Source organism: Stegodyphus dumicola, chromosome 2, assembly GCF_044657685.1.
Source record: "Stegodyphus dumicola isolate Sdum_Otavi_A_Nest chromosome 2, ASM4465768v1".
Classification (NCBI taxonomy): Eukaryota; Metazoa; Arthropoda; class Arachnida; order Araneae; family Eresidae; genus Stegodyphus; species Stegodyphus dumicola.
The window spans coordinates 16,895,698-16,904,131 of NC_140769.1; positions in this window are offsets into that span (position 1 = coordinate 16,895,698).

Consider the following 8,434-nt stretch of genomic DNA (forward strand, 5'->3'; position numbering starts at 1 on the left):
ATCATTCTATAAATCAATTGTAACACTTTTAAAAAAGGTTTTATATCATTAACATTCTATACGTTATTTCTCATTAAACCAGAGTATTTCAAAAACTAATGAAAACAAACTTTGAGGGATAATAGAACGCACTTAAATAAACACTAAACATAATACTACGGCTAGGTGTTGGAGGGATACAAATGTAAAAGATTTCAGGCTAAACTTGACAACATCAAATTAAAAATCTTGGAATGCAAAATGCATCAGATAGGGAATTTTGAACTTCTAAATGTTAGTTATGGTTAATTAATTCTAAACGTTCTTATTTATTATTCTTATGTTATATTAATTAGTTCTAAAAGTTCTTATTTATTATTCTAGTGTTATGTTAATTAGTTCTCAAAGTTCTTATTTATTATTCTTATGTTATGTTAATTCGTTCTAAATGTTCTGTTATGGGTGTAGCACGACTGTCCTGAAGTTATCAAGACTTCTTTGTTTCCTCCGGACTAAGCCCTAGCGCACGCATATAGATTGAATTGGACAAGAGAATAAGGAAACATGACATTTCTGCGAAAACGTTCAAGTTAGAGAAATTTTGTCGGAGGAAAGAAACAAAACCGAATAATATAAAAGAAATCTTTAGTTGAATCCGAGCTAGAGTGCATAAACAGAACATCTAAATTAAAAGACATGTAAATTAATATTACATATCCTCTTATTTGCATTTTTTTAATATTATTATAATAATTTGTTTTCTAAATATACGAATACATACGTAAATTTATTTCATTGTTTGCAACAGTTTTTAAATTATTATTTTATTTTAAGAAATTTTTTGAAATTTTTTTAATTAAAAAATCTACTGTCAGTTAATCACTAAATAGTTAGCAAATACTTTTTAAAATAAATATCAAAAACGCAAATATCATGAACCGAATGCGAGCCACTGTACTTTGCCCAAAGCTATTTTTAACTTCAAACACCTTCGTTGGGAGAGGGGAAGTTTATTTAAGGAAGTTCTGCTTTGAAATGGCGAAAAAACGCAGTTACTCAGTTTTACAACCACTAGTTATCCTTTCTCAAACGGAAATGAATAATCCCTTCTGCTAATGGCAATAAGAGTAAAGTGCGATGGAATTTAAACCGCCGTAAAAAAAGAAAAGTATGCGTATTATTAACATCCTCTTCTGTTACAATTTCACACTTGTCATATTTTCGAATAAATTTATGTTCCTGAAGCCCGATAACGATGCTTCCGGTTTAGTGTAAAGACAGTGAGTGACTTTAATATATATATATATATATATATATATATATATATATATTACAGTTAACATCCTATTAACTGGCGGTGAATGGCGAATTAACTAAATTTAAAAACTGTATTAAGACTGCTCATAATGAAACAATGGAAAAATTGTGATCACTATTTATCAGTGTAAAACAAAACTGTCTACGAAAAACACGGAAAAAATTTTTAATTCTTGAGATAACTACAGTGATAACAAGTGACATCGTGGTCATTTATATGTTAGTTTTTTTATATCTAATATGTATTCATCCTTTATACACTGCGAGTTCTTTTTCTTTTGAATATGCGTTTAATTTGCATAGCCACGTGAAGTAATTCTCCACATTCAACTGCTTCAAAATATGCATAAAGATTTAGCAGAATTTTTCAGTTAATTATAAAATGGGCTACTCCTAGCGTTGCCACCTCTTGGCTGTCAAAATCCGGAAGAGGTAAAAAAGTTTCTGGGAGAAGAAAAAAAAGTTTTTTTTCAGTCGGAACTGAAAAAAATCTCCTCCTTAATCTCGTTTAAAAGTATTTTTTGAGCTGCAGGAGCAAGCACACTCTCGCAAATACTCGTACATTTTGTTCTACCACAAGAAATCGTTTTTGGCAAAGAGGAATCTCGAAATTGAGTGCTGTACAATTTGTGCAATCCTGGCTATTAAAAGTGTGATGGTGCTTAATCCTATGATAGACTGAAATAATTTCAATTGCTTATATATTTTCCTGTTCTTCTGAAGATTTCTTCAAGAAAAAGTTTGAAACCGATTGCGAAGAATCCCTATTCAGTATTAACGACTGGTGTTTCTTGCTTTGGAAATGTACAGTTAAAGCTCTAACATCCTTGTACTTAATATTAACCGTTTTCCGACATACTTTACATTCTCCGTTAAAGTTGCCTCTCTTCATAAGCTAATCAAATTGAGTTAGCCACCTGTCTTAAAAACGACGTCGAATATTTTGTCTTCTTTTTTTTTTTTTTTTTTTTTTTTTTTTTTTTGTGTGTGTGTGTATCTGGTACTTGTTCACTTGCAGAATTAGAATCGTTTTTTTCACTACACATTATTATGAAAGCATTTAAATAACTTCAAAATACGCACTTGTTTGTGCATAGCTAGCTAACTGCAGACTAAATGAAAGAATGGATTGAAAATGACAGGGTGAGGGGAGATGAGGGCGCGTGCGCCATAGGCCGACATGAAACCAGGACTCATCCCGTAACTCACCGTAGATCGCTGCTGCAAAAAATATATGTTGACAATAGACGTTCTTTGGATGCTGTCGCGGTCGTGTGATTTTCGATGCTCTCAACCATTTCGTCCATGCAGATTGTGTCGTTATTTTCGAGAAACGTGATATTCCGGAAGAGTAATATATATTTTAAATTCCTTCCGGAAGCCGGGAGATTTTAATTTTCAGGATTCAGTTCCGGGAGAATCCCGGAATTCCGGGAGAGGTGGGAATCCTAGTTAATCCTCTTTGTTTTTTAACTAAACTCTAATTAACCCTAGTTTTTAATTTGTCGTGGATATTGACCTTGGAATTATTTCAGTAAATCTGAAGTTAACTCTACAAAATATTAAGCATCCGTATATTTTATTAAGCGTGCCTCCTTTCAAATTTTAAGTAGTTTCATATAACATATGTTTCAGAGTCCATTAGATATTGTGCACGAGGTTTGAAGCAAATATTTCCCTTGAGAGAAATATATTCACTTGGGGGAACAAATATTCTCTTTGAGGGAAAGCTTTCTATTTCTTCAAAACAGAAATTTCGAGAAGTAAAAACAATAAACACCTTCAAGGTTTTTAAAAATATCTCCAGGTGCAACTAACTAAAAATAGTTCTGCGAGAAAACATTATAAAATATGCATATGATTATCGTGCAAGAAATGTTAACATGCAGAAAAGGTAAGTTACTAATGAAATTTTCGGAAAACCTGAGGCAGAGAAAAATTACTGGATTTTCGCTTTAAAATATGTTAGTTTAACAGTAAGCATACGACCGAAACAAAAAAAATAAACATAAATATTGTACATTATTTCCCATAAAAAGAGAAAAAATAAAGGAAAATGAAATAAATTTTTAAAAAAATATTAAACAATTCTGTTTACGTGAATTGAAAACTGTTTATCCAAGAATTTAAAACTGTTTATGCAAGAATAAAAGGGAAATTGTTTGAAATTAAATTACAAACTAAAATAAAATAAAAAGTAATGACACATTAAATAAAAAGTAATGATCTTCATAAATCTCCCACGATAACCAACAAAACCATAAATGAATGAAGTTTAACTGCAAATTTCCAGATGGTATTTTGCCATGGGCCTTTCATATATACGAGATTTCAGTTGCTTGTAACTGTATCCTAGAACGATAAGGGTCACATACTTGTCATCAAGAAAGGGATCGTCTGCTCTCAGTTTATGCGTCACCAATCTGAATATCATCCCATGGCATTTTTCTTTTTCGGAGAAATCGTTAACGATAAGGAAATGTTTACTTTCCTTGAACTAAAAATCTAGCCTATAAAAAGAACTGACATTTCGATTTTTTGTCTGGCTACTCTAGGTTTGCAAAATCAAAAAATCTGATGTGTACACCACATGACTTCCTTGCACGGAATATTAAATCAGACGCATTTTTTCTTGCATTTCATTTAAACTTATTGGATTGAATTAAATCTACTTCGTCGATAGCGCACAAAACACTATAGAATAAATGCACTCTTTAAAATTCTCTATATTTGTATACCATATCGACACTCTGGCGCTAGGTTCACTTAACAGCGTTACATTTCGTGTATATTACAACTCAGAATGCATATAAATTTATATCATTTGAATAATTCTCTAATCGTTGCCACATGTTCTATTCAAATACTATAATAAATCTAAAAAGATGTATAAAAGAAATTAAGCAAACAAAACAAAAAAGAATTGTTTTTCACAGACGATTCAGTATTTCTCATTTAATTCGGGAGTTTTCACTTCCCGACAAATCAAAAATACATAAATACTCAAAATATCTATATTAAAAATTACGAAATAAATCTCGAATCCTCGAGATCTTGAATCACTTATTTCCTCGAATAAATTCCAGAATGGATTAAACATAATTTTAATTCGCAATAATAAAAGAGGTGTTACCTTTGTTGTTGCAAAGCTTAGTTTCTCTAGATGGGCAACAAATCCGCTATTTTTCCCAAGTTTAAAATGTAAACAAATATGTCCGCCATCGCAAAATTCATTAGGCTTAGCTGCATTTAAACAACTTTTAAAATGTTGATAATTCTGCAAATATTGCATGCAGATTTGAAAGGCATGAAACCGGCATGAAAACCTTAACCGGAAGATAAGAACAACATAATTTAGTCATTTTTAAAGCAAAAAATGCACAAAAACATCATTAAATTGCATTGGATAGCGGTCAAAATCGATATTTTCGTTGAAATATGATACCCGATTCGGGATTACAATGCTTCTTCGTACAGGGAAGTAAAAATGGAACTAATTGCACTTATGCATTTAGCGAAAAAGAAATTAAAAAAAATAAGAACGACAAATTGATAGTCATTTGACATTACTATGATCAAAACTAATTGAGCACACGATTCCATAAATTTAATATCTAAACCTATTTGACAAACCTAATTTTATGTCTCTTTTTATCGACATGTTTATTATATGCCTACCATTATGCGCTGTAGTATATGTCTGTAAGGACTGCCTTTCGCATTTCCTTTCTTCACTACTTAAAATTCGTTCGGAATTATAAACAGATTCCCTTTCCCAAAAGCTTTTAAAAGTTTCATTAATATCAATAGGTTCTCTCGAAAATCCACGATATAATTTATCAGCCGAATCCACTGCAGTAGTTCAACTATTGCCTACATAATCAAAACCACTTTTCTGCAGCACTGGACCGGGGTCCTTAAATGCAAATGTCTTCCCCACCCATCTATTTTTCCAATTGTAAAAAATCTGAATTGGTGCATTTAATAATATGGCTCGAATTATAAAAATCTATATTTATATGTTTTGTGGGTGCGATAGTTATTTTAGATACTTTGATAAATTCTGAAACTCTAAAATTAGAAATCTCATCACATACCTTTGGTTAAATGGGATTAACAACTTCATTTAACTCCGATGTTTGCATGTTTAATTTTATTTCCCTTAATCCCAACAGATTCAAACCATCTCTAGTTAAAGCAGTAATCATGATTCCAGAATCACATATAACAATGCACAGGTTGACTGTTTCCCAAAGCATTGTGATACTTCTTTGGCGAAATGAAGCAACTCCAATGATGGAACACAGCAATAACTTTTATTTCACACTCAAAAAAATGGCGACATACAAACAAGAAGAGAAAACATATTCTAACATTTAAAAATAAATTACATTCTTCGTGCGAGAGTCGCACGTGGCACTCGAGTCTGGTTTCAAATATTGCCATTCACAAATAACTTAATGTTCATCTATTTAAATTATTTAAACTACAAGATTTTAATACTATTTAAAGCTGTTACAACCTCTCCCCCAACGGAGAGACTTTTTCCGAAGGGAAAAGTTCTGTAAAATTTGACAGTTTAATAAGCTCGGCTTGCTCATTTGCTTAAAGAGCAAAGGTTATTTCTCTTATAAATTTCTAAATTTCAGGCCAAAAAATTTTAAGTTTTAAACAATACTTTTACACTACATTTAAAAAGAAAGAAATGGAGAACGTTCAAATACATTAGTTGAGCATACATTAAACAATAAAATTAATTCTAAACGTGGTTACATACACTAAGAGTTACATTACTTAATTCTACTCAGAACATCTACGTTCTTGTGCAAAGATCCTTTGCGATGAATGACCTTAAAATTATAAGGTTGCAATGAGAGTGCCCAGCGCATCAATCTAGAGTTACATTTGGCGTTGGATTGTAGCCAGACCAAAGGATTATGATCAGTTTGAATCAAGAATTCTTGCTGACCATCCAGATAAAAATGCAGTTTCTTGATAGCGTAGATGATAGCAGCGCACTCCTTTTCAGTAGTACAATAATTCTTTTCAAACTTAGTAAATTTTTTGCTTATATACAAGATAGGATGTTCACGTTGTTCATCATCTAATTAGCATAGTACTATACCCATGCCATTGTCTGAGGCATCGGTTTGTATAATAAACATTTTATCAAAATCGGGAGCATACAGAATTGGTTTCTTGCATAGCAACTCTTTTAAATTTTTAAAAGCTCTGTCACATATTTCAGACCATTGTATATTTCCCTTTTTTGTTACCCCCTTCAAAGCGTCCGTGAGGGGTGAAGCAATTTCTGAAAATCTCGGTATGTACTGGCGATAATACCCTACCAGTCCTAAGAAAGCACGTACTTCTGTTTTGGTTTTAGGTGTAGGATACTCCTTTACAGCCAGGATCTTTACTTCATCCGGGGTTCGTTGTCCTTGTCCCACAACATGGCCTAGGTATCTCACTTGATCTTGTGCAAATTTACATTTTGATGGTTTTAGTCGTAAATTTGCTTTCTGTATTCTTTCTAGAACAGAAGTTAAGTTTTTAAGGTGCTCTTCCCAGTTTTCTGAGTAAATGGCAATGTCATCCAGGTATGGTACAGCGAAACCTTCGCATCCAGCCAGGACTTTAGTCATAACTTTGCTAAAAAAAATATGGGGCATTTTTTAATCCAAAGGGTAAACGTAGAGGCCTGAAACTTCCAAAACTAGTTACAAACGTTGCATATCTTTGGGCTCTTTCTGTTAACGGAATTTGCCAGTAGCCTCTAGATAAATCTAATAGGGTAATATATTTTGCTTTTGCTACAGTTTCGATACGTTCTTCAATATTAGGCAAAGGATAGTATTCAGTTTTAGTAACAGCATTGAGTTTACGATAATCAATACAAGGCCGAGGATCCTTTGATGAAGATTCTATCAAAATCATGGGAGATGTATAGTCCGATTCTCCCGGCTCTATAATTTTAAGATCGAGCATTTTCTGTATTTCCTTTTTGAGAATTTCAGTCTGTCGGGGTGACAGTCTGTATGGCTTTATTTGTATTGGTTCGTTATTTAATAGCTCAATATCGTGACAAACTAAGTTTGTTAGTCCAGGATTATTTGAAAAACAACCAGAATATTTCCATAAAATCTTTCGTAAATCTTATATTTGCTCGGATTTCAACCTTTTCTCGAGTTCATTCTCCTCTATGATGTCCGAGAAATTTAATATACTTGGATTGGAAGGTAAACGAGGAATGTCCATTTCTAAGTCTCCTTCCACTTCAGTTATCATATTAATCATTTCTGGTCTTTTGTAATATGGTTTAAGCATGTTAATGTGATATACTTGATTTGGCTCATTTTGTTCCTCGAAACTTACAATATAATTGGTTTCTGAAATTTTCTGCTCTATTTTTCCAGGTCCTTTCCACTGTACTTCTAGTTTATTTTGACGATTCGTTGATAAAACAAGAACTAAATCTCCTCTAGCAAATTCTCTTTTCACTGCGTTTCGATCGTACCATGTTTTCCTCCGTTGTTGAGCTTCTTTCATGTTTTCCACGGCAAGTTCTTGGCATTTCTTTATTCGATTAATAAGTTCGAAAACGTAACTGACAACATTATTACTTTCTTCAATCGGTTCTAGCCACTGCTCATAAAGTAAAGTGACTGGCGTTCGTAGGTTTTTGCCATGAACTAATTCTGCTGGTGTAAAACCAGTGCTTTCGTGTGTGACTGTTCTGAGAGCAAAAAGAACTGATGGTAGATAATTCTCCCAATCCGAAGTCGCTCCTATACATACGACTCTTAACACCCTTTTTAGCGTTCTATGGAATCGCTCAACGGGATTACTCTGCGGATGATACACAGAGCTTCTTACATGTTTAATGCCAAAACGCTCCAAAAATTCCTCTGTCAAAGCACTGACGAAAGAGGTCCCCTGATCTGTTTGGATCACTTTTGGGAAACCCATACGACTGAAAATCTGTAAGAAAGCATCAATCACAGATGGCGAAGAAATGTCTGTCACCGCTACAGCATCTGGATATTTGGACGACATACATAGAGCTGTAATAATATATTTTTTTCCAGTCTTCGAAATAGGTAGCGGACCAACGGCATCGGCATTTATTTTAGTGAAT